Here is a 25,625-nt window from a genome sequence, read left to right as displayed (position 1 = left end):
GATCTTCATTGTCTTTTTCACCTTCCATACTATGTCAAATATTGATATTTATAAAATAATGGATGAACTGGCATCAGAAAATATATGCTACAGTGACTCTTTGAATGAGGGCCAGAAAGAGAATAAAAAGCCCAGAGTGACCTGCTGTACACCCACACTGCTTCCCCAATTAACTCCAAACAGACTTTGTCTGGGATGAAATGATTTAGCCTCAATGCAAGGTCAGTCCCACATATCCAGAATAAAGATTGCCAAATACGCTTATTTGAGCTGAATTACATTTGGTAGTTTAATAATATGAATTTACTGCCTTTTCAAGAGGGACTCTAGCACTGGGGAGAACTTTAAAATGCATCACACTTAAAACATAAAATTAAATTCAATTAACTTTTATTGGGAGGCTAATACACTAGTACCCTAGAGGGAGAAACGAAGCTCTCAGCTTTCCCAGGATTTTCAAACCAGGTCTCTAGAATCCAGGCCAAAGATACTGGCCTGGCTCACTCCCTCATGAAGAGCTTCATTGGCAACTTTAACATCTGTACTCAGTGGAGTGGACTGTGCCTATAAGTCTCCAGCTAAAAGACCCTCAGGGGCATAAAACCTGGAATAAATAGGTAGAAAACACTCCCTACCTACCTATCACATAAAAGCCAAAAGCCAACACAGGCATGAAAACACGTGAAGGTCTCAGAGACCATATGCTCTTTATTAAACCCTCCTACCTTCCTGCTATCAGGATAAAGGGTCACATCTATGTTTTTTAATATTTAGCACAATTAGCCACTCACATTGACTCATTAGAGATTCTTCAGCCAGCCTTGGATTTCCTAAGGCCTTACTGCCCCTCTCCCTCCACTGAGATATCCAAGTTTGCAGACAACTATAAGTGGAGTGCCTGACTACTCCCTTTGTGACTTCATAAAGAGCAAGCTATGACATCAGCTGGTTGAGTTGTGGAAAAAACTGAATTCCAGACAGATTGGCCAACTATATCCTGGAAATAGGATGAAGTAATCTCATTTACTCATTTAACAAATATTTAATGAGTGCCTACTGCATACCATATACCATACTAGGCATCAGAGATTCATGAGTGAATGAAACAGACATGATCACTTCCCTTACGGCTACAAAAGAGGGGAGACTGGGGAAACATGGAAATCAAAAAGCATCCCTGTGTTATCTATTCTCATACTGCTAACAAAGACATACTCGAGACTGGGTAATCTATAAAGAAAAAGAGGTTTGATGGACTCACATTTCCACATGGATGGAGAGGCCTCACAATCATGGTGGAAGGTGAAGGAGGAACAAAGGCATGTCTTACATGGTGGCAGGCAAGAAAGCATGTGCAGGGGAACTGCCCTTCATAAAACCAGCAGATCTCATGAGAGTTATTCACTATCATGAGAACAATATGGGAAAAATCCACCCTCAAGATTCAGTTACCTCCCTCTGGGTCCCTACCACAACACCTGGGGATTATGGGAGCCACAATTCAAGATGAGATTTGGGTGGGACACAGTCAAACCATATCAGTCCCTATCTTAAACAAATAATACAAAAAAACCCAAGATTTCAAAATTAGGGTTAAACTCTGTCAAGCTGGTTGGAATCTGCAAGACAGTATCAGTTTCCCGATGCTGCTGTAACAAGTTTACATGAGCTTAGTAGCTTCAAACAATACAAGTTCATTGTCTTAGAGTTCTGGAGGTCAGAAGTCTGAGATGGGCCCTATAGATGCAAAATCGAGGTGAGGGGAGAGCACATTTCCTTGCCTTTTCCAGCTCCTAGTGGCTGCCTGTGTTCCCTGTCTTGCATCCCCTGGCTCCATTTTCAAAAGTGCATTGCTCCAATCTCTGCTTCCTTCATCACATCTCCTTCTCCCCTGACTCTGACTTCCCTGAGTCCTCTTCGGAACCATTGTGCTTACCTCAGGCCCACCTGGATAATGCAGAATAACCTCCACAATTTAAGATTTTTAATCACACCTGCAAAGTCCCTTTTGCCATATAAGGTAATCACAGTTTCTAAGAATTAGGACATGGACATATTCGGATGATTGTTATTCAGCCTATCACAAAGACCAAAAATAACATCCCAAACTTTAGGTACTTTGGTGGAAAAAGAAATGACCTGAGCTCTTGAAGATTTGACCAGGATGCAGAACAGTGGAATTGCCTCCCGAATTACATTCATATTCTCTGTCTAACAGCAGTAAAACAAGAAAGGCGTGGTGGTGGTGCATGCCTGTAGTCCCAACTGTTTGGGAGGCTGAGGCTGACAGATCACTTGAACCAAGGAGTTCAAGATCAGCCTGGGCAATAGAGTGAGACCTCCTCTCTATTTAAAAAGAAAAAAAAGCAGTGAAACACAGTGGCAAAGAACACAGGCTGTGGGGTGAAATACACCAGGGTATTGGTTGAACCAGCTCAACCAAACACCTGGATGAACATGATCAAATTACTTAACCTCTCTGAACCTCAGTTTCCTGTTCCCCAAATGGAGAGCACAATAATTCTGGGGTTGTTATGAGGATTAATGAGATAATACCTATGTAGCACTCCTTGTGGTATATAGTAAGCATTCAATCGATGTTATTATTATGTTATTATTATAATTATTCAATCACTGGCCACCCAGCCTGGACTTGAACTCACACCTGGGTATTTTAGAGGCCTCCTTCAGTACAGATCACTGAAATTTCCAGAACTTCCTCTTCCCCTTACTTGAAATCTGATCTGTCCCTCAAGCACTTGTCTCATTCATGCTCCTTCATGCTTTCCCAGTGGGAAGAACTCTATCTCCCTTTCCTTCTGACCTCCAACAACATGTGCACCACTCGCGTAAGGCTATCACTGATCTTGCTGCTTCCAATCTTATTTTTATGTTTTAGCACCATATGTAGATTACGAACTGCCTGAGGGCAAATACTGCTGTACTAGTACTTAGTGAAGAGATGTGGCCACAGTAGATAATCAATAAACTGGTTAAATAAACTCATTGCAGAGTTTATTCTTCCCAGATCTGTGGGGAAACACAATTTCACATTTCCCATTAAAGGGGAGCTGGCTATACACCCCTAAGATATGCTGCAACCTTGAAGTTGAGGTTCTGAAGTGAATTTAATCCTCATCTCCCTTTTCCATTATGTGCTCCACAGTTCCCTATATCCTAGGATGATGAAGACCCCTCTTTCTCCTTCTGTATACCAAGAAGCTTAAGTATCAGCAGCACACCAAGGGAAAATAGCAGACTTCTGTTTGGACATGAAATTGAACAAAGAGCTCACACCAGTCAAAGCCAGTTTGAACCAGTCTGCATGGCTCTGAAATCTGCCCGACCTCCCTCTGAAGCTGGCACAAAGACACGAAGAACATCATTGACTTCAATCTTTGGCCTTCTAACCAGGAAAGGACTTGTGAAGGTGAATGGTTTGCAGACGAAGGGGATATAAAAGAGACAAAACCAGGATAAAAATTAAATAAAAAGTAGCTGTCTTAAACTGTAATTGCAGTCCTCTGCTGAGCACGCTTGCAGATATATAAATGTGATTTACCATCAGCTTGCAACTACAAATCAGGTCTTGAGAAACACTTGTGCTATGAAATTGTTTAATCTCATCAAGCTCTGCTTTCACAGCAAGCCATAAATCACAAAGTCTTTGTTATCATAGACCTCCACCAGCGCCTCTCTGGCAGGCTATGGATCGTGGGTATATATAATCTTGACTGCACAAACACTAGGGTCGACGCAGGCTGAAATACTTTCATAATAGCCACTGTGCAGCTGGTGGAACACAAGCCTATGATGGATATCTCATTTCCTACAGTCGGCATCTATTTCAAGCAAATTATTACCACATAAATTTCTTGTCAACAGAAACGGCCAATTAATTAAGTTAAAAATTTACTTGTGATCACATCTACAAACCAAATAGAACTGCAAGGCAATTTTCCAGTTACTGAATATACTGCAGGTCAGTTTAATGAATAATTTTTAACTTTGTCATAAACTCAAAGACAGGCTAATATCTCCAGAAACCTGAATGGAGACCAGCTGCCGACAGATTTACACAAAATATATTTATGTGGAATTTGATTGCTGACATCTGGGGACAGAAATAAACTTTCTATAATTACAGAGGCATCTTTCCCATATATATGCATTTCTTTCACCAAAAAATGCAAATCTGTCCCCAGAAAGGGTGTATTTACATTTTCAGGCAGGGCTACAACGGGGCTGGATGGTTCTTGGAAAAATCATTGCATTAAATTCCTGTGCTAGTGATGGGTTCATTATCATGGGGGAAGACAATAAGGGGCCAAGACCTGTTTATCACTGCCCCCCACCTTCCTACACACAAAAAATCAGGATGCTTTCTCTCTTTAAGGTTGTAAGCCACTTGGCACATGTCCAATAGTGGAGGCAGCATTGGGAGGATTTAGGGGTCTGTCAGGTAAGGCAGATTGACACAGCTTCCCCTTAGGGTTATTATACATATAAAATAGATCTACATGGAAATAAGGCCGGCAGAGGGCCCTTTTCATAATTCCTGCTCTAACCATGTCTCTTTGAACTGAAGAAAATTCATGGATGATGGGGGGGTTGGGTGAATGGTAGTTGTCCAGGCAAGTATAAAGGATGCGGATTTGGGGAACACATCAGATCTGACTGCTAACAGTGATTTACTCAATGAGCCACCTATTGGATATAGAATTAGGGTTTTCAATAGGGCCGTTATGTACCCCAAAAGTAGACGGCACTCAAGGTCCTCCAAATTATAGTCCCAGTCTATCTTTAACAATTTCACTGTTCCCTACTCTCAACCTGTCACTGCCAAATGACCAAGCTAGACTACGTAATGTTCCCACCACGTGTCTTGGCTTTTGTACTTCTGTAACTTTGCTCCGACAAAGGACCTTTGAGGTCTGTTCCCATAAACCTCCGCTTTCCAGATTTTTATCTCCAAGATGACCTCCTTGGCTTTTCCTCAGCCTAGAAAAGACCTTTGCTCTTCAGCAAGACACTTCCTCCTACACAAAAATTGAGAGCCTGTCATTCTACCTCGAGCAGAATGAGCAGTTGTGAGTTCACAGCCACTGAAGTGTTCAAGAAGATGCCAGACAACCATTTGGTGGGCTGTTGTAATGGAGACTCAATGCATGTGGAGAGTTAGACTAAATAACTGCTAAAGCTTTTCATCCCTGGGATTATTATTTTTTAATCCTTAGCCTGTATATCAATAAGGCCACAAGCAATTCTACAATGGTTGCTTGTGCCCTTGTTGGTAAGCTTCTTGAAGGCAGGGATCATTTTAGTCATATTTATAGTTTTCTCAGCACACAGCCCAGTACCTTTTTTATTGAGGCACATTCTCTAGAAAAGTTATTGAGGGCTGATTTTATGGAGGTTTTCTCATATTTGCAGCACTCAACTTCAGGTGGCATTTGATACACTACTGTACCATGATAATCAATATGCACAGTGCTGATGTGTGCTTATGATGTTTAGGGCACCTTGCTAGAATTCTGAGAATTCCGGGAGGCAAATACATTCTCTCCCAGACTAATTTTAATTAAGGAAACGAGTCATACAGTGAGCTCAAAGTATACCCCAAACAAACAGGGGCTGAATAAATGATTGATCAGTGTGCAAAATACAAAATAAGATAGAATATAAATGTTAAATCAAGGGTATCAGTAATTTTCAGTATCAGGGTAGACAATGCAAAAACGTTTGTGTTTTAGAATCTGAAGGGTACAAAAAAGTGTTTCCATATAATTCTTCACTCTGCTACTGTGGATACAAAATCCTCTACCCCAAGCTGAACCAGCTTGCTCAAGGTCACTAAAATAGAAGATGGCAAAAAGAGAATCACACCTAGCTGTCCTCAGTACCTGCCCTTCATTCTTTCCATCACATCCACCAAACCCAACAAGGTTACTCCTGTAAAGGCTAAGGATTAAATTGCTTTTCAGTCTTTCCTGGTTAATTTCATGTTCCTTGAATCAAAGTATAAATACCTCTTCTCTGGCTCAGGCCTTGGCTCTACGTGTCCCTGGATTATTTCTGACGGCAAAACACATTTCAGAATTTTCTCCTTGACAATGATCTTAAATGTGAAGACATTGCCTAAACATCTAATTTCACCAGTCATCTACTCTGGATCCTTTCTGCCACACACACTCACTCACAAATAAGCATTAAATGCAGAGGTTGATTGGATTCAAACCTTAACCCTTTATTAGTTATGGGAATTTAGGCTGGTTACTTCACTTCTCAGTGCCTCAGTGTCCTTGTCTATAAAATGGGGCTACCTCATAGTGTTACGAGTATTACATTAGACAACACATGTAACATTTTAAAACAATGCCTGTAAGAAGCATTTGTTCTGAGATCAGGAGTTCAAGACCAGCCTGGCCAACATGGTGAAACCCTGTCTCTACCAAAAATACAAAAAATTAGCTGGGTATGGTGGCAGGCACCTGTAATCCCAGCTACTCAGGAGGCTGAGGCAGGAGAATCGCTTGAACCCGGGAGGCGGCGGTTGCAGTGAGCCAAGATCGTTCCATTGCACTCCAGCCTGGGCAACAAGAGTGAAACTCCGTCTCAAAAAAAAAAGCATTTGTTATTAGTTTTTAATCCTTAGCCCCTCTATATCACTTTTGGCATAGTAAATCTCATATACTTATCCCATGCTGTGTAAACTTTATTTCTTTTCATTTGTCCTGTACTTGCCTTGTGAAGCTTCAAGGAAGAATTTATAAAAGAATAATGATGACGATGATGATAACAGATAACATTTTTGCCTGTATTATGTTCCAGGCACCGCTATAAACACTTTACATTCGTTATCAACAGCCTTAGGAGGCAAATATTCTTATTATCTCCAAATCACAGATGTGACCTAGAAAGGTTAAGTAACTTGTCCAAGGTCATACAGCTATAATTGGTCAAACTCTAAATTCATGCTCTTAATCACTGCAATTTAGTGTTATTGTATTTGGTCAGCAATTCCTTATCATTTTATTTCTCTCATTTATAATATTATAGGTATTGCTCATGTCCTCCATCATACTCCATTTTTCCAGAACAGTCTGAGTCAGTCATTACTCCTATCCTCAAGGACCTTGCAGTTTAGACAAGGAAACAAAATAAATGTGGATATGAAAAGCATACCCACATAAGAAAAACAAACTTGTTCTAACCCGTCCAACTCCATAATGCTTGTTTATTTCATTCTTCCTTGAAGCTTCTCTCTACCCAGCAACAATAGTTTTTGAGAGTGTATCTAATCATAGCACCCAATCACTATTTAAAGATGTTGGGCAAAGTAAAATAATCTTCCAATAAAGTTCAATTAGCTTGTGAGTTCAAATATGAAACACATACTACTGTATTTCAGGAGGAGGGGAGAGGCCAGAGGAGGTTCCATAGCAGAGCATTTGTGAAATTAGATTCAGGATTTCTATAAAAGAAAATGTTTTATTACAGAGACAATGAACAAGAAACATGGGGAATTACCTATATGCTGTCTGAGTGCTACTAAGAAAGGCAGGTAATAGTGTGGGTGAGACACTGCTTACTGTCAGGTTATCTTGTTGAGGGTCACTGCTGCCGGAGTGTCAAGGTCGGGATAAGACAGTATAACAAAGCAGCAGCGAGGAACGCCTGCCTCCCTGGCTGATCCACTGACGATTAGCAGCACAGGGGACATGAGTGATGATAATATCACAGTCTCACATGCGTTGAGCACTTTATAGTTTATAAAGCACTTTCACAGTCATTATCTCATTATATTTTTAAAGAACTTCTTATGGAAGATTCAGTAATGACCAAACCTGCCGAGGAACACTTCACTTTTCAGGGATACATTTTCCTGATTTGAGAAAAGCTATCTACTTTGAGTTGGCTAAACACATGAGCACAGATTTACAAAATGGAATTCAATGAAGGAGACAGAAGACTCTAGAGTTAACTAGAGGTATAGTACAGCTCATCCCATACAGGGCCAGAAATTATACAGGGAATCTGCAAAATCGTAAAAATTCTCATTAATGCATCCAAATCTAGAAAGAAGCAAACTTTACACAGGCATTCTTCTCTTCTCCTTCTTCTGACTGAGTAATGGATTAAGTAACCACTGGGAAAAGCAAATGAAACACAGAAAACTAACAATTGGGTACACCTTCTAATGGGCATGAAAATTCCATGACGACCCAGTGAATTAGAGAAATGATCCAAAGCCCAAAAGTAAACCCTAATGAAGGTTTAACAGAATGTCAGATGAGAGAATTAAGTCTGGCTATTCCAATAAAGATCACATCCCTTCTCAGTTGAACTATTCTCCTCCCTACCCCATCTTCTCAAGCTACAGAACATGGACAAAACATGAAATACTTACTTCTCAATCTGCAACTTTGAGGGTAAAAGAAGCTCATATTATGAGAGGTGGGAAGATAATTAAGAAGCCATTCACACTGTATATTTCAGAGTTACTCAAACACGATCAGAGAGAAAACAAATAGCACAGCAAAAAATTCAGACTAACAACAAAACCAGGAAAAGGAGGACAGAAGCACATCATGCAAAAGACACAAAAAGGACCCAACAACTAAAGGAACACCAGAAAAAAAATCCAAATAGCTTTATGCTATAAAACAACTTAATAAGAACAAGACTTTAATAAAAGAGGGGCTCAGCTGAATGCAATTTAACTGAATGAGCGCCTGCCTCTTGCATGAGAGGGTAAGCCCACTACCTCCTATCTCTTCCACTGATTACAACTGAACACTGCACAAAATACAAGGATGCTGAGGATGGGGAAAAGTAAAACAAAAGCCAATGGCTTAAGGAGAAGCTACCCACCAAGAGGTGAATTTCTGGATTTATTGTTCTTTTTTAATGTGGCTTTTCCCCAAATGCAGGCCCCAATCACAGAGTCGTTGACATAGGAGTACTGTGGAAATCTAAAACTCTACTTTCTATTTCTATTTCAAATTTCTGGGCTGAAGAGCTGTGAAAAACAGCCCTTAAGGACTGGAAGGTGTGGAGGGAATCCCAGAGTGAGAGAGGTGGAGAAGGGGATACTCTAATTCTATATATGAAACTACACAAGTTCCCAGCTCATCCCTGAGCTGTGCATTTGGACGTGCGGGACATATCCAAAGCAGCTTATCAAGGGCTCTGAGAACGGAATGAGGACTGTAAACCACCATCCAGGTTTCATACTAACTCTTGAGTGTACACGCACAGACAGATCAAGAGGAGGATGTCAAAGGCTTAGAAAACTGAACCAAGTTTGGAACCCACAAAAGGCAAGACAGAACCCATAGTCTGAAAGAAATGAGGCTAATTCTTCATAAAACAAAAAAGTAAATATTAATATTCTTCACAGGGTTGTAATATAATCCAATATTGTAGCAACATAATGTTCAAAATGCCCAGGATACAAGCCAAAAATTACTAAATATACAAGTAAGTATTGGTCACATTTGTGTAAAAAAAATAATCCACATATATGGCTCAGATGTTGGAATTAGCAAATAAAGGCATCAAAGCACCTATTATAGCTGCATAGTCCATGAGATAAAGTTGAGCTTGCTTTAAATTAGTAGAAAAGTAGAAGCTCTCAGGAAAGATACAAAAGCTATAAAAAACATAGAAATTTTAGACCTGAAAAATGCAGCATGTGAAACACAAAATTCACTAGAGGCCAGGTGCAGTGGCTTATGTTTGTAATCCCGACACTCTGAGAGGCCAAGGTGGGAGGATCACGTGAGCCCAGAAGTTTGAGACCAGTCTGGACAACAGAGCAAGACCCCATCACTGCAAAAAAGAAAAAAAATTAGCTGGACATAGTGGCACATGCTTGTAGACCCAGCTACTAGGGAGGCCAAGGCAGGAGGATCCTTGAGCCCAAGAGTTCAAGGCTACAGTTAGCCGCGATTGCATCACTACACTCCAGCCTGGGTGACAGAAGACCCATTCACAACAACAGAAAGACAGAATGAACAAAAGAAAGAAAGAAAGAGAGAGAGAGAGGAAAGAAAGAAAGAAAGAAAGAAAGAAAGAAAGAAAGAAAGAGAGAGAGAGAGAGAGAGAGAGAGAAAGAAAGAAAGAAAGAAAGAAAGAAAGAAAGAAAGAAAGAAAGAAAGAGAGAAAGAAAGAAAGAAAGATTGATTCACTAGATTGTCTCAATAACAAAATGAAGATAACGGAGGAAAGATTTAGTGAACTTGAAGATACTTAAAAATAAATTATCTAACCTGGAAAATAGGAAGAAAATGATAATGAACAGAGCCTCAAGGACCTGTGGAACAATATGAAAGGATCTAACATATATGTATGTGGAGTAATATAAAGAGAAGAAGACGAGATTGTGAAGGAAAAGTATTAAAGAAATACTGTGCAAAAACTCACCAAATGTACTGCAAAATTTTTTCATATATCCAAGAAGCTCAGCCAACTACAAATAGGATGAACACCAAGAACCAACACACACACAATTTAATGGATTTAAAAAGAAGACCTAAAGAAACAAAGAGCAAAACAATATGGTTCAGAACTAAAAAGCAATTTGGAAAGATCAAAGAGCAGAGGGGTCACACTAAAAATCAAATTACTGACAGAGCAACAGTTTGACATAATCACAGTGAATGCATATGAAAAATAAAATAAAATAATTAGATAATTTAAGACTCATAGGAAATAAAGACAGTAATATTTGTATGTGTACAATTAATGTGACAGAAAATATATTCAAACATATACTAAAAAAGTCCCCAAAATGAAGAAAAAAATATAGTTCAAAAGAGTTTAGCAAGTTAAAAAAATGATACAAAGAATGAAGAACAATCAAATAAATCTTAATTAAGTTACTAAAATTCAGGGGGAAAAAATCTCTAGACAACCAGATGGAAGAAAAAAGAATCTCCTACAAGAAAGAAAAGTCAGTCTGACCTCATACTTATCCAGAATCACATTCAATACAAGGAAACAATGAAGAAATATTTCTATATATATGTAAATCGTATATAGCCTAAAACTATTATACCCAACTAAAATGTCATTCAAATATAACAAGCCTGGGACTTAAGAAATTCAGGCCTCATGAGCCCTTTTTGAAAAAGATAGAAGAAAGCCCAGCCAATTAGGGATGGAGTAAGAATTGAGGAATGGAGAGCTATCATCCAAAGAACTCCCACTGAGCTCTAAGTTCACTTAAATATGGAGCCAATACTAAACAACTATGAAAAGCATTGTTATAGAGGAGAATGCAAGTGTCATTAACAATATAATGATAACAATGTAACTAACAAAAATTGAGAGGTAGGGGAATGGTAGGGAAAGTTGTGATCTTCATCCTTCAGAGCAGAAAAGCAGTGAGTGATCCTGTCTAAAACTGACATATATGATTTTTTAAAAAACTGCTCCAATATCAAATATCAAAACACGTATACTCTCTTTTTCTACCATTACAGTGATTGTTGATCTAATTTTTATAAAAAGTAGAGATGTTCCATCATTCTTTTTTTGCAATGATACATAGCAAAGCAGGTCTCACAAGAATAAAATACGTACCCTTTACCTTAGTGGTACTATGTTCTAACTAAACAAAATAACTAACTGACTAGAAAGAACACAGACACATTTGGGTTTTACCCAAATCAAGTTCCACTTGACTTTTCCAAGACACACACACACAGATGCATACAATATCCACTTTTAATGCCTGGCCATGCATTACCAGTCTACAGAAATCATTGTATTCTTATTGACCGGCTCACTTTAAAAACACCCCAGTTGGTTTTCAAATGAATATGCACAGATTGTGCCCCAGGCCCATTATAGCCAGATGATCCATATCTAATTTGATGGTAAAAACACCATTTTCGCAACTCATTTATTTAATTCTTCCAATTTATGTGCAGCAAGTTTAGATGGGATTAACTAAATGGAGAAAATATGGGCAAATATATTTCTCTTCCTGGTGTATTTTAAGATCTTCATAAAAGACTTAAAAACTTATTCCAATATTTGAAACTGGTGATCCTGAAACAGTCTAGGATATACTATGAATGACTCAGATACGATTAAGATGTAATGGTTGGGATACCTGGGATACCAAGTGATGATGACAAATACCTTCAAATATCTCCAAATGTTTAGAAATATATATCCTGCTTTGTCTAAAAAAAAGTAAATCCTGCTCTGTCTAAAAACAGGTAGTATGTAAAAATCCATAAAAGAAAATAAAGATATTTGAAGACAATAAAACCATGACAACAATAGAAGTACTTGGATGTTTCCTATATGGCAGGTACTCTGGTATGAACTCTACATGGATCATTTGACCTCATCCTGTAATATCCCTTTTAGTTAATGCCCTTTTCATTCACCTGATCCAGGGATACTGGATGGGAAACATACTGGAGGACACAGGAGCCTGCCTCCACCTCCCTGCTTCTGGAGAGGGAGCTACATGTCACCTCAACCCTATCCCCCATTTCAGAACATTTCTGGGCAGAATTTAGGCACCGTTACTTTATGCCCAAATTGTATTTCTTTGGAGAGTGCCATCAGGGAACCCTGTCACACATACTGGGTACATAATGGTACAAGTTATATGGAGGTATGGCAAAGTTTAGGAAAGTTACACACAAGCAATGAATAGATTAGATATCATACTATTTAAAAATAGTAAAAAAGGCAACGTGATTTTAACAAACTGAATGAAATCATTGATGTCTAACGATTACAATGATTCTTTAGCATCTATAATGTGATACTAGTAAGTATAAAAGTCAGTTAAATATCAGTTTTTAAACTTTAAAGCCATTGGTTGTCAAGGTGTAAATACCCTAAATATTTACACAAAATTCAACAAAAGGAATCCAAGGATGCACAGTTTTTAGATCGAATGGTAAATCCTAGCCCAAAAGACTACAGCTTTCTATGAAGCCAGATAAAAAAGTTTGGGTCTAGAAGGGATACATGTGGAAATGTTTACATTTGGGAACAGGGATATCATATATACAATCTATGTAGCACAGTCATAGAATTCCTCACTAAAAATTTTGCCCTAAGTGAGAGGATGCTCACCCCATGTATAGGTACATAGGCAAGCCTACAGGAAAAAAAATAAGTGGTTAGTCCTTGATATGGTTGGGCTGTGTCCCCACCCAGATCGCATCTTGAATTGTAATCCCCACATGTTGAAGGAGGGACCCGGTGGGAGGTGATTGGATCACAGGGGCAGTTTCCTCCACGCTGTTCTCGTGATAGTGAGTGAGTTCTCACAAGAGTTGATGGTTTTAAAAGTTTTTGGCAGTTCCCCCTTTGCTCTCTCTCCCTGCCATGTAAGTTGTGTCTCGCTTCTCCTTTGCCTTCTACCATGATTGTAAGCTTCCTCAGGCCTCCTCAGCCATGTGGAACTGTGAGTCAATTAAACCTCCTTTCTTTGTAAATTACCCAGACTCAGGTAGTATCTTTATAGCAGTGTGAGAACAGACTAATATAGGCCTCCAGACCAGCTTTTCCAATGTATATTCTGGGGAATAGGCCTGCTCTGACAAAGGGTTCCTTGACTGAGTCTGTTTGGAAAATGCTGAGAACTTATTCTAGAATCTCAAAGCCCTCATGCTAATGTATCTTGTTAATGCCTAAAAGGTAAACTGAATTTAATGCATTTCCCAAACCTTTGTGATGTCAGAAGGCATTCATGGTACGTATAAAAACATCTGACACAACCCGGGTCACTGTTTCTCCTCACAGACCATGGATCCCAGGTTCTATTGAAGAGCTGTAGAACTATCTGGAAACAAAGCAGCTCTTGAATGAGAACTGTGAGAGCAATGCCCCATACAAGTCCCATGAGGCACCAAGTCCATTGAGGAGGATTTAAATTTAGTTTACCAATGTGTCCATATATTAGTAGACAAATTGTAACCCTCTTCCCCCAGATAAGCCAACCTGGCCAAAAATCCAAGGTGAATGGTGGAATGGGGGCATCTCTGTGATTGTCATTCAAGATTCCTGAGACCTTTACCTTTAATGAAGTCAGGTGGGAATAACATATGCTATCCTCCAGGAGAAGTACCATGGAAGACCAACAATCCCTCCCTATTCCTTCATGGATCTCTCACAGTGGGATAGTGGAGAGGGATGTAGCCTATACACATTTTAGCTTTTCTTACTGAGTGACTGCACACATAAATCAGGGCCCCTTCTTTCTCCCTGAACCAAGGTTCACTCTTTCATTCCCCAAGGCTGGACTCCAATTTTGGTATACTTTGAGTCTGCTTCTCTCCCTTGGTCACAAGTATATGGAATTAATTAACAAGAAGGCGAGGAGTAGCATTTCAGATTTTTGGAACTACAAATGTAAAGATGCCAAACGATAAGTGAGATGGAGAAAGATAACAAAAGTCTTGGGGTAAAAGCAGCTTCTTATAATGCCACTTAGATCTTCCTTTAGGTTCTGTAACATCCACATAATCGTGTATATATCCACAGCTAGGCAATGTCCAGGCCTGTTTTCTGTCACTGAACCTACATTTCTGGCCAAAATGAGATCATAGTTTGAGCTATAGGAAAACAATAAATAAGATGGATAAGGCTGAAAGAGAAAATGCAGAATTAATTATTTGCCATAGGGAGCATTCCTTTGTTACCAATCAAAGGACTGGAAAGTTGAAAAGTTCTGTTTCAATGAAAAAGCACGGATTTTTTTTTTTTAGCATGGAAATTTTATAAGGTAGGAATTTTTTTTTCCAAGATAGGGTCTCACTCTGCTGCCCAGGCTGGAGTGCAGTGGTATGATCTTGGCTTACTGCAACCTCCCAGGCTCAAGGGATCCTCCCACCTCAGCCTCCCAAGTAGCTGGGATTACAGGTGTATGCCACCACACCCAGCTAATTTTTGTACTTTTTGTAGAAATGGAGTTTTGCCATGTGGCTCAGGCTGGCCTCGAACTCCTGAGTTAATGCAGTTCACCCACCTCGGCCTCTCAAAGTGCTGGGATTACAGGCATGAGCTGCCTAGTCAAGGCAGGAATTCTTGATTACATATGGATCTGTAGTAAAATTGTTCAAGAGGTCACTATAGATTTGGCCTGGGTAGCCTAGGGTTTAGCATTTAGGCAAAGGACAGGGGGAAAGATTTAGCTATTCTCTGTGATTATTTCTACTGTGCACTTATCAAATCAATAAAAATAATAATTGTTATTGATGGTGGCCTTACCACTGATTAAACAGGCCAATTTAATTGCTTCTGTGAAGTCACACAGCTCTTAAGTGTATATCATGGCGTCAGTAAAGAGCATGCAATTGCCCCCAGCTTTGTGGACAGGATATGCATGGCATTGATTTAATTAAAGCTCTTAGACTGCAACCTGCACCCCTTCCTGAGCCCCTCTCGGCTGGAGACTTCCTCTGTTCTTTTTTAATGCTGCCCTGAGCTGGAACAAAGCAAGGTGCCCAGCAAGAAGCATTGGATTGCATCACAGAGAGGATTAAAATGCCCATTATGAGGTAAGACTCGAGTCAAAGCAGAAGGAAAAGAAGACAGGCTGTAAAAGAAAATGGGCTGCAGGCAGTAAAATATTGATTGAAAGAACTGAAAACACCATGGCATCCACACTCCCTGCCCTGCTCTGCACGCCTTGAGGTCTGCCAATCTCCTGACTTCATAATCTACTCTCTCTCCACAGCTAATAATGCTTCAGCCACTCTGGTCTTCCTCCTGGCTTTCCAACACAAGACACTGATTCCTAACTTGGGTCTTTACAGTTGCCTTTCCTCTAGCGAACCCTACGCTCTATACACCAGCTCCCAGCCATCTTCACATTTAGGTCTCAGCTCAAATGCCCGGTCTTCAGGGAAGCCTTTGTTGGCATCCTAGTGAAAAATAGCTCCCCTCCCCAACTGGACACTTTCCATTGCGTTGCTCTCATGCATTTTCTTTGAGGCACCAATGTTAGAAAGCGCATGGTTTATTTCTTTATGTATCTATTGTCTGACTACACGTATTAAAATATTAACTCCACAAGAGTAGGGACTGCGGGCCATCTTCACTGCTGTATTGATAGCCAGTGTTCAGAACAGGGTGTGCACAGAATAGATGCTTTGTAAATACTGACAGGGAACAGAAAGGGGAATGGCTTGAGTGAATGAGAAAAGGTGAGTGGTTTGAGTGAATGAGAAATGTACTAACATTCATCTCAAGATCTCTGCTTCCTGCCTACACCACATGGTGGTATTAGGTGATGTTAAAAACAGGTATCAGACAATGCAACATCTAGTCCTAGCCCTGTTGCTTACTAGCTATGTAATCTTGAGGAACTTAACCTCTCTGAACATATTTCCACCTTTATAAGCAGGTTTACAAAAAGGCTCAATCTCATGGGGCTGTTGGAATTTTAAAATGCATGCAAAGGGCTTAGAATAATTCAGCTAGTAGTAAATGCTTAAGTAGTGTTGCTATTATTGTTGTTACTGCTATTATTAAATGTACTATATATCGTGAAAAGTATCAGGCACCAGGGAACTTTCAAACAGATGCTCTATCTTTTAAAAAATTCCTAATTTAACACAATTTTTTTCATTCAAAACAACTTAGTATGTATCTATAGACATCCTCTTCCATCTCAATATATCATGTAGTCAGCAAGTTCAACAACTGGGCAACCCCATCTTCTATATGGACCAGCAAATGTGCACTGTCTCTACTTGCACAGTCCAGCCTCCTTTCTGGCACAGTCACGAGTGGCCTTTATAAATAATTTTGGAGAAAGCAAAGTTCCCATTGTTGAAAGCTATGGAAGAGATTCTTAATTCAAACAGTATTAGGTGGTGGATGAGGCAAATTGGAGCATGTAAAATTTACTGGACATCATAAAAGGGAAGCAGGGATAGGGCCAGGGAGATGGGGGGTTCGATTACTGCTGAATTGCTGGCATAATAACCTGCAGCACACCACAGTGCGCCACTGGGGCTAGGAAGCACTCTCCCCAGATGATTGCTTTATGTCACCACGGATGCTACTGGCCCATCAACTACGACCCCGGGAGCAGCAAACCCCATCATAAGAAAGGGAGAAATGTAAATTTCAAAATAGATATATAAATATTCGGTGGCCCAGTGTTCCATTAGTCATTTATATTCCTGACTTTGGAATGCAAAAATGTAAATCCAGGGCCCTTCTGCAGTCAGAAGTCACCCAGGGTTCATATAATAATCTCTCTGACAAGGGCTAAGCTGTGGCTGGCAATAAAACCTAGGGGGCCAATAAGCTCACTAAACATGCTGGGAGAAAACAAGGGAGAGATACACTCTCAACCTCAAATGGGGGTAGAGAGAGATTGACTGACATGTCAAACCTATCCCACAAAGTCAGAGATTTCCCTGATGCAATGGGGGCGTAAGGACAGAGCTGATTTACTCACTGACAAGCCTACATCCCTGTAAGCAGAATGCTCAGGAGCTCATTCTCAAGGTTCTGAAGGGCATGGCATTTTTTCTGATTTACTGCCATTTTATCGCTGTAAGAAATGGACACAGCACAGATGCCCACAGTTCTAAATGAAGGTAAGTGATGTCCTTGATGCAGGTTCTCCTAATGTCCTCCTTAAAAAGGAAATCATTAAGAGTTACATCAGATTGAGTTTGATCTAATATAATAGGGGTGAGGGAAGGGAAAAGACAGAGGTGTAAATACCATAAAGCCAAAGAAATGGAAATCCCTCCAGTACATGGTAAATACCGTAAAGCCAAATACATGGCAAATACCATAAAGCCAGTACATGTAAATACCATAAAGCCAAAGAAATGGAAATCCCTCCAGTACATAAAGCCAAAGTGCATGGAAATCCCCCCCACCATGGAGGGCAAGTGCAGAAGCACACACTAGCCCTGTCATTCCTGAACGTGGGAGAGAAGCAGGACACCCAGGAATGAGGAACAAGAGGAGATGATCTACTTCAACCTGCTTAAGACAGAGAGGAAACTAAGGCACAGAGGACTATGTGTCAAGATCACACAGCTGATTAGAAGCAGTTCTGGCCCAGACCTGAACCTACTAATTGACTCCCAGGGTTAGGGTTTGGGTTAGGGTTAACCTTGGCCTTCACACCAGGTTATATTTGTTACAATTCCTCTCCTCTTCATTTCTGTTCCATAGGGAATTTGGCACTCTAGTATGTTCTGACACAAAGCCCACCCCTCAAGTTTGGGAATTAGAGAGGTGATTGACAGCCTATATGTGGCTGAGGTAGAAGATACATTTTAGGAGGTATACAGAACAAATATATGTAAATCATTTTAATAGCAATATGTAATATTACGTCAACCTATGGACTTCATGAACATTAATTAGGACAAAATAAGATAAATATTTAAGACATTTAAAAGTGAACTGATTGCAAGAAAAACATCGAATAAATAATAATACAAGGGTCAATAGATTGGGTACCATTCTAGAAATATCCTCAACATGTTTTCTAAGTTGGTTGTGTCAAATGAGACATTTCACACAAAACTGGTGATTTTACTCACAAGATTGACAGCTATAAATGGAATCCACATCTTCATTCCAGAATATTATGTTTACAATGGAATATTATTAGGCCATCAAAAGGAATGTATTTCTGAAACAGGCTTCCACATAGATAAACCTTGTTTTCAAGGTTTATGTCTATAAGCTAGACATAAAAGGACAGATATTGCATGATTCCACTTACATGAAGCAGATAGGCAAATTCATAGAGGCAGAAATAGAATAGAGGTTACCAGGGCTGGAAAGTGGAGAAATAGGGAGTTATTGCTTAATAATTATAGAGTTTCTATTGGAGTGACAAAAAAGGGTTTGGAAATAAATAGTTGTGATGGTCGCACAACACTTTGAATATTATTAATGCCACTGGATTTTATGCTTAAAAGTTTAAATGGTAAATTTTTTATATATATTTTTACCACAATTTAAAAACTTATAGTGTAATATGTCAAAAATTGTTGAATTATATAATTCAAATGGGAAAACAATATAGTATGTGAATCATATCTCAAAATAGCTGTTTAAAAAAAACAAAAAAATTATGTGCATAAAGTTAAGGATATTCTTGCTGAGAAAGGAAGCTGCATATGGTGACCTGTGGAAATTCATCTCAACTGTGGGAATGCCATTCTTTATCATGGCATCTGGTCTATCATGCCCCAAAGAGTCCCTATAGAAGGAGGCATGACTATCTTGGGTCTATCTAAGGGAGGTTAGTTACAATTTGAATTTATCAGCACTCTTGAAAATGTGTCCCTCCTGTATCATTTTCCCATAAGATCTATCTGGGAATCTCCAGCCTATATTAACTGGATCATCACCCAGAGATTGAATGTTCTGCAGAATCAAAACAAACTCATCTCCTGTTACAAGTCTAGTTTTTAAATTCTAACCTGTGAAATTTTGAAATTAAGTTTCAAATTGTCATCCATTCAACGTATGTAAATATACTAGGGCATTTCTCAAAACTCATTAAAAATGCCACTTTGTAATAAATATAAAATTAGTAATAATCTAATTAACTCAAGGTCTAATATACTGAATTATAAATAAAGACGCAGGATAGCCTAGTGTCATAGACATGGAATTTAGTAGACAGACCTAAGCTGAAGCCCCAGCTGTTCTACCTCCTCGCTTTTCTTACTTCTCTGTACTTAGTTTCCTATTGTGAAAAATGGAAATAATGACTCTTTCTTCAAACAGGTATTGTGAGAACTAAATTGGGTAATATGATGAAGAGCGCAATATTACTACATATAGCAAATATTCTATACATAGTAGTTAAATATGTATTCATAAACACAAAAAAGCAACACAGGATCTAGAGAAAGAAGAGTTGATAAATAAGAAATTATCAGTCTTCCTCTAGCAGCTAACAGGTAGTCCTGTCCTTGCAAAGGAGTATTCTATGGAGAAGCAGATGTAAGTCTCCAGATTCTGATACTATAGGATGAAATGGCCTAGGAACATATCCAATTACCTTTATTACAAAAAAAGATTATTATTATTATACTACTAATACTAGTGCGAATATTTATTGTGTACTTATTATATGCCAAGCATTTTCATACACACTTTTTTATTATCCTGGTTAATCCTCCCAACAACTCTATGAGGTAAGTACTCTTAGTATCTCATTTTCTAGATCAGTTAATCAAGGCTTAAAGAGGGTAAGTAACTGGTCTGAGATCATGTAGGGATTAAGGGTGATGGCCAGGATTCCAAACACAAGCTATTTGACTTGTAACCTTAATAGCTATGCAATCATCCATTCTCACTTAGAAATCTTGCAGATGATTAATTTACTTTGCCGGTTAGTCTAGTACCAGGAAGGGAGGTCCCTAGAATGCAAATGTGAACAGTCTGATGGTTTCCTGAAGACCATCCCTCACCCAGATGGAAGTAACATGTTAGTCTTTTGGTTTGTAAATTAGTTTCTTAGACACGAACTAATAAGGTCATTTCTAACACATGGATGACTAGTAATAACATCAAACCAACACACATGGAAAGCTGAAGATCTGACTCTTCCCCAACAATAACCAATGTACAGTCACCTTGGAACTCAGCCCATAAGGGCCTGATGGGTCTTCTGTGACCATTCCCCCAGCACTCTCTTAAGTATAAACACTGGGCTCCATACCAAGCCTCCCCTGTGCTTGTTATAGACATCCAAAACTTCCTGACCATGTGGAAAGTGAGGAGCACTTCCTGAGAAGGATCCTACCGTTGGAGAAGGGCACAGGTCCCTGTGTCCTCCCAGGACAGAGAAGACAGAATTCAGCTGCACTGAGTGTGAGCACATGAAAAGAAGCAGCTCTATTAACCAGGGCTCAATAGTGCTTGATGAGAACCACTAAGCCCAGTATTGATTGTGAAGTGCCTAGCTGCTGATGCTTGACAGATGACACTCAACTTTCAGCCTGGGTGGAAGAGCAATAATAAAAACATTGCCCTCAAAGAAAGAACTCCAAACCATTATTCAACCTTTCTTTTCGAAATGCAAGGCTTCTCCTTAGAAACATGAATAAGGTACAGAGAACAGCTAAAAGATGAGGAAAGACATAAACGGACTGGATCAACAATTTCCTGCTTCTGCCTCCTGCTGTTCACACACTCAGTCACACAGAGTGCCCCTGTGCAGGCCCCAGAGGTCATGGAGATCAAATATAAGTTTCAAAAGTTGAAGAGGGAGAATCCATTTCAAATGACTTAGAGGATAACTGTCACTGGAATTAATATAGTTGGAATGTTTAAAATTGCCACAGGTTCCTTCACTTTTGAAAGGTGTCAGGCCCCTGTCTTGAATGCTGAATGTCTGTCTGTGATACCTCAATGAAAGGTTGCACTATCACAGACAGTTTCAGGCTAAGGAAAGCTTATTTAATTTACTGAACGGCACATAGAAATTGGCAAAGATGAGTCCAAAAGGTTAAGCATGGCGCATGATTCTTATCTCTCTCCATTTCCCACAGTACTATAATGTCCCATTAAATTTTCCTTTCACTAAGGTGCCTGAAAATATGTTTTACATTTCTCCATGCCTACCTTTCTGTTTAGTACTCAAGACTCCTCTCTCAAAGAATTAAAACAGACAAGAGATGAGAAATAGAAATCTGCACCTCTCCTATGGGATAAAGTTGGAATTTAAGAGAGCAAAATCTGTAGTGCTAAATTGGGCAAACAGCATGAGAAACAGCCAAGCTGACCAAAATACTTGCAGTGGACATGCCTTCAACTAAAATGACCACGCCACTTGCAAATGGAAAACACATTATTTCAATCCGCTTCCGTGTTTTTTTTTTTTTTTTGAGAGACAGTCTTGCTCTGTTACCTAGGCTGGAGTGTAGTGGTACAATCTCAGCTCACTGCAACCTCTGCCTCCTGGGTTCAAGCAATTCTCATGCCTCAGACTCCCAAGTAGCTGGAACTACAGGCATGTACCACCACACCTGGCTAATTTTTTGCATTTTTGATAGAGACAGGGTTTTGCTATGTTGGCCAGGCTGGTCTTGAACTCCTGGCCTCAAGTGATCTGCCAGTCTCGGCCTCCCAAAGTGTTGGGATTACAGGCGTGAGCCATCATGCCTGGCCTCAACCTGCTTCCTTTCAACATTAAAGGTAAATGAACATATTACTGCTAAAAGGGGGAATAAAAAGTAAATGAACTCAGATTCTCAGGTTTCCCTTAGAGTGAATGGAACCCTTCCAAATGGCAGTAGTTCCAAAGTTCAGCTCTTGCAAGATTACCTATGAATGAGTTATGGTGACAGCAAATCCATCATTATTATGAAGGCAGAGTTTTAGATGGCTGAATAGAGCTTTCCATTCTTTTTTAACCTGTAGCAGAAGACATCAGAGTTGACAGAGGTTTTGCCACGATAACATAGGAGGGCCTCTGAGTTACACTTTTATCCCTCTCAGGGTCACCTATCACCAAAATCAATTTATTTCTTTGTTTCAATATTTATGCATGTCCAATATTTTACCCCTACATATTATTCTTGCTCCTACACAGTATTCTTCCACTTGAGCCCATGAGTGCTTTCTACATAGCAAGCACTATGCAAGACGGTAGGGATCCAAGAATGAACAAGCTCCCATCCCTGCCTGGGCTTATAGTCCAAGGGGACAAAACTTCATAAATATGTGAGATGAGTTATGTAGAAGTTTGAGCAATGTGCTATGGAGAAATATCTTATTGAGTCTAAAAGGCAAAAAAGCTAAAGTAACCATCATGCAAACCTGGAAACAATGCCTCAGTAGAATCATCACCAAATTAAAATAGCACATCAACTCCATTTTTCAAACTGGAGAGTTTTTTTCTATTTTGATTTTTCTTTGAATTTCATATTGCTGTAAACTGAGAAAAAAATTTTGCAAAAGCATAAGAAAGAGAGAGAATGAGACAAAATGATTATATTTTTTTAAAAAAAAGTTTGTTGGAAGTTCCTTTTGTGGTCCCAGATTATAATAAAGCACATTGAAACACCATCAGAAACAAGTTTGCCTTGGAATCAACTCTCTAGAGATGAAAAGGTGACCCAAGAGGTACCTTCCAATGTAAAGATCAATCATTAATGTTTGGAATGTATCCTTCTGAAGATAGCATTTGAATGTTTTTTCAATTTGAAAATGAGATTATAAACAACTATAAAGAAGACTTTCCCCAAAACGCTAATGTTAACAACATTGCAAAGTTCTACGAAAATGATTCTATTTCATTATGAGGAAAATTATGCTAGGGCACATAACATATATATTCTGTAAAGAAAATGGTTAGCAAGGGCTTAAGAAAGGGCAAATGGCTGTCAACAATCAGGCACAGCAGCAATCAGGCACAGGCCAGAGCCAGCTGTGGAAAGAGTGTCACGAGTCACCCTGGCTAGCATGACTTCCCCTGGTAAGCTTGCTGGAAAGCATGAATTTGTCAAGAGGGTTCGTTTTGGGGAAAAAAACAGGGGCCAGCAGAACCTCAGAACTAAAGGCCATGGATTTGGAAGCTTGGGAAGGAATCTGTACAGGAGAAGTTAGTGCCCATTCCCCGAACCTAGGGCTAAATAAGTTGCAGAGGAAAGATGTTGAATAACCAAGGACCAATCACAGATGTAGGTGCCGAACTCATATATGCCAGAGGGTTATTTGAGATCAGTTACCCTAATCTTTCACTTGACAGAAGATGAAGCTGAGATCCAGAAATGGGAAAAGACTTACAAACTTCACACAGTGCCGGAGCCGGAACCTAAACCTGAATGCCAAGTGACTGTACTTTCCATCACCCCGCTTTGTTCTTTTCACGGAGAATCATTCAGAAAATAAAGCATGTTGATGAGAAGCGGGTGCATGAGTGGAGCAGGCTGGGAGCATGAGGCTAGCATGAGTGAACACTGGTGGTAAAGATTTCAATCACTGAGAACCCAGGTGATTCCTGATTTTAGATTATATGCATTTGAAGGATTTTGGTTTACTTTAAGAAATGTAGTCTCATGTTGTTGTCCAGGCTGAAATACAGTGGCATGCACATAGCTTGAACTCCTAGGCTCAAGTGATCCTCCCACCTCCACCTCCTGGGTAGCTGGAACTACCACTGCATACGACCACATCTGACTAATTTATTATGATGATGATGATTTTTTAGAGATGGGGTCTTGTTATGTTGCCCAGGGTGGCCTTGAATTCCTAACCTCAAGCGATCCTCCCACCTCAGCCTCTAAAGTAGCTGGGATTACATGAGGCTTGTTTTCTAATTTTATTGCCAACAACTTTGTTCCCCACTAATACTTTTCCTTCTCCAACAACTCCATAAACTTATCAAGATGGCTCAAATGTCATTCGAAATTTGTTTTTTAGTTATAATCTACCTATTGTGCACATGTGGCACATCAATGAGTTTACATGACAGGTTCATCCTGCAGAAATGTTATCTACCTTTATAAGTATGTATATAAAAATGTTGGCACATATGACTTTCAAAAAGTATGTAAAGCAAATATTTAAAGTTCAACTTGCAGACTCATTATTGAAGGTATGTGCGTTGCTTTTCAAGGCTTATGAGAAGTGAATTTAAATAACAATAAACCTAAGTAGAAAAGCCTAAATCTAGTTATCTCCTTGATACTATGACCTAAGCACAAGAGTGTAGTCAAAGGCTCTTATTTTTGCATGCCCAGCATTGATTCACTCTTCATTTTGTAACAACCAGGGTGTCATTGTTTTTTTTTTAGAACCAGTGCCTTCCACCTTTCATTTCATATGATTCTGATGGACATGAGCCCAGTTCCTGGTACGAGGTGTGGGTCTGACCCAGGTGATTAGTTCAAAGATTGAAACGCAAGCCGGCTGGGCATGGTAGCTCACGCCTATAATCCCAGCACTTTGGGAGGCTGAGGTGGGCAGATCACGAGGTCAGGAGATGGAGACCATTCTGGCTAATACGGTGAAACCCTATCTCTACTAAAAAATAAAAAAAATTAGCTGGGCATGGTGGCAGGCGCCTATAGTCCCAGCTACTTGGGAGGCTGAGGCAGGAGAATGGCGTGAACCCAGGAGGTGGAGTTTGCAGTTAGCTGAGATCGCGCCACTGCATTCCAGCCTGGATGACAGAGCGAGACTCTGTCTCAAATAAAAAAAAAAAAAAAGAAAAGAAATGTAAGTCAATCCAGCCAATAAAAGTCAGTCTTGAAATTTTGTCTTGAACTATTGGAAAGCGCTCTCTTTCCAGTGGGGTTGCTAAGCCAGCAAGAAGTAATCCATTTGCTGATATTGACCATCTTATCAAAATTTATTTCTTAAAAATGCTCACTTCAGTGGTACCTATACTCAAATTATGATGATACAGAGAAGATTAGCATGGCCCTGCACAAGGATGGCATATGAATTTGTGTAGTTCATATATTTCAGAGAAGGAAAAGGGTGCAGAAAGCATACTTAATGAAGTAATAGCTGAAAACTTTCCAAGTCTTGGGAGAAAGATAGACATCCAGATCCAGGAAGATCAAGGAACTCAAAATAGAGTCACCCCAAACAGGTTCTCTTGGAGGCACATTATACTCAAATTGTCAAAAGTC

General features: G+C 39.6%; 1 protein-coding gene and 1 pseudogene across 2 annotated transcripts in view; one reads left to right on the top strand and one right to left on the bottom strand.

Moving 5' to 3' along the window:
• The window catches only part of LRMDA (leucine rich melanocyte differentiation associated), a 1,126,997-nt gene that overhangs the window by 273,368 nt on the left and 828,004 nt on the right, over positions 1–25,625 (bottom strand). The window lies entirely within an intron of this gene.
• On the top strand, positions 25,355–25,455 carry LOC115831323 (annotated as a pseudogene).

The sequence above is a fragment of the Nomascus leucogenys genome, chromosome 18 (genome assembly GCF_006542625.1).
Source record: "Nomascus leucogenys isolate Asia chromosome 18, Asia_NLE_v1, whole genome shotgun sequence".
In the NCBI taxonomy this organism is placed as follows: Eukaryota; Metazoa; Chordata; class Mammalia; order Primates; family Hylobatidae; genus Nomascus; species Nomascus leucogenys.
This window is presented reverse-complemented; position numbering and strand designations above follow the sequence as displayed.